Source organism: Aplysia californica, unplaced genomic scaffold, assembly GCF_000002075.1.
Source record: "Aplysia californica isolate F4 #8 unplaced genomic scaffold, AplCal3.0 scaffold00028, whole genome shotgun sequence".
NCBI lineage: Eukaryota > Metazoa > Mollusca > Gastropoda > Aplysiida > Aplysiidae > Aplysia > Aplysia californica.
Genome location: NW_004797298.1, coordinates 883,208 through 885,587, shown reverse-complemented (window position 1 = coordinate 885,587; position 2,380 = coordinate 883,208). Strand labels below are relative to the sequence as shown.

Sequence of the window (2,380 nt, the reverse complement as noted above, 5' to 3'; positions counted from 1 at the left end):
ATATATATATAAATATTTCTTATGGTAGGAATCTTTTTGATCTAGACATATTATGATTTCCTGTCAGTTTGGTGTCCTGATGCAGGTGAACATAGTTCTTTAAAAACACAAAAATATAACTTTTCAAACGATAAAAAAAATAAATTATTAGATGCAGTGCACTTTTCTGTGATATCATGAAGAAGCAAAGTGTCTCAAACAATTTAGCGGCTTTAAGGCCCGATATCGCTGGTGGAGTTAGAGAAATAAGTTAGAGAAATTATGAAAAAAACTTAATAAAAAAACCTCATATGTTTGCCCCCATGATATCCTGGCGTGATGAAACCTCGCAACCCTCACCTGATGCGCTGATCTGCTTTTGCGTGGTTTCATCACTCCCGGTTTGAAAGAGCGGCGTGCTTATACGAGGTTCTGGATAAGCCTTCTTTATGAATTAGCTTAATTGAAGCACCCATAACTGACATTGTCTGGTGCATTTAATGTATCTGACGGAATAAAGAAATATTTCATTCATTCATTCATCCTTACATTCATTCATTCTTTTATCCATTCACTTTATTTCAGTCAGTTCAGAAGTTCAAATATGGTCATATGTGAAGTATTTACATAGTGTAAATACATTAAAAATCCATTCATTAGGATGACTAACGTGCTGGTAATCAAGATGTTCTCATCGAGCACAAACGTAGTTAACATTTAAGTTAAGGCAACAGTCACACCTTGAAATGACAGGTGACGGTAGTCCTTAATAAGACTAGGTGACAGATCTGTGCACTCTCCTGATGTCAACAAGCCATTCTGTTTATCAAAGAGAGGGTAAGGTTTCGCATCTTCTCAGACTATTTTTAGTTTTAGTACAGGTTTTACGGCGCCCGCAACTGCATACGGTCATACGAGCGCCAAGGGTTGAATGTCAACAGAGAAGTCTTTACAGGGAATCAGACTTTTACTCTGCTCGCCTCTCTAGCTTCAGCAGCACAAAGTCTGCTTCGACTGTCAAGGCACCCCTGAAATAGCGGGTCACAAGAGTGTGACAAACATACAGAAGAAGTAAAGGATTAGGACAGAAAAAGCAGCAGTTCCCTGTTGTAGTTAAGGCACAGTTATGAGCATGATATTGTTAGATCAGTCCATTTACAATTCTACTGTGCACTAGAACGAGAAATGTCTCCCCCCCCCACCCCCCCCTTTGGTAATGGCCTAAAGACATTTCTGTCAGTGGCACCGCCCCGGGGGAGTCTCAGACTATGAATCCGCTGTGTAGTCGAATCCTCCAGTTGTGGTTGAGACCGAATAGTACTGAACTTAACCATGGTCTTGATGACTCTGAAGTCTTTAGAGGACATTGTGACAAATTTGTGTCTCAATAACACAAGTAATACGGACATTTCCGAATCTGTATTGAATATCTCCTTCTAACTGTGCTCATCACCTAGATCTTTATACCCTACAAGGGCTGGTTTGGAAACCACTGAGCAGACCACGTTCCATGAATTGACCCCACCCACCATGTCGCAGTCCTTTCCAGGGCTGTTCCTGATATGTGGAGAAATGGAAGTATCAGCTTCATCCCAGACTAAGTCCGCACCAACACCGGTGTCGCCTGGAATCATACCCCAAACCATACTGACGTTTCCCTAGGCAGCTGTAAGTCAGATGCTGAATTATTACCTTCGAGGTCACAGTAACACAATCTGTAGACCATATTCAGGCACCTCAGCCACTGTTCCTGGAGCCTGATCCCGAGAGACAGCCCATTTGTGATGCCAGCATAAATGATGCTCCACAGAGGAAAAGAAAGGGTTTTTAGGAGTGGCAACAAATAAGCGAAAAGCTATCCGTGGATCAGGACAGGATCGGAATACGTAAAGGTTCAATGAAAATCCGAGCTAAGTTATTGAAACCAAACTGTGATTGCAAGAGCTGGACTCTGAAATGCAAGGTTCTCTGAAGTTGATAGACATTCTAATTTTGATTTAGTGTGGACCCTTTCATGGGAAGACTAGTGGACCTCGGAGGAGGCATTCAGAGACTAAACAGATAGGGAATACCTTCAATAAACATTTTTAAAAGGTGGCCATAAGGTGCCAGTGTGTTAAAAGATGTTCCTGAATTGAACTGGGTTGGATGAATGCTTTGTAAGAAACTTAGAACCAATAATTATCAAAGCAACTCAGGTGTCTACAAAATATACAATTCTGCCAAGACCACGGGAGGTGGCCTCTCAACAGACCCGGCCTGGATGAAGCATTCAAGCAGAATCACCTGTCGCTGTTCATGTCAAAGATAGATATTATGTGCGACCTTTGCATCAGTCGTGAAGTTGACAATGTGCTGCTCACATTCTAGAAAAGGAGGCAGAGCGCAAAGAAAAGGAACG

The 2,380-nt window shown here is 41.8% G+C and overlaps 1 protein-coding gene across 1 annotated transcript in view; it reads right to left on the bottom strand.

Annotated features, from left to right (window-relative positions):
• LOC101858000 (kelch-like protein 10) overlaps positions 1–2,380 on the bottom strand; it is a gene marked incomplete in the record, with an annotated part of 69,593 nt that overhangs the window by 37,265 nt on the left and 29,948 nt on the right.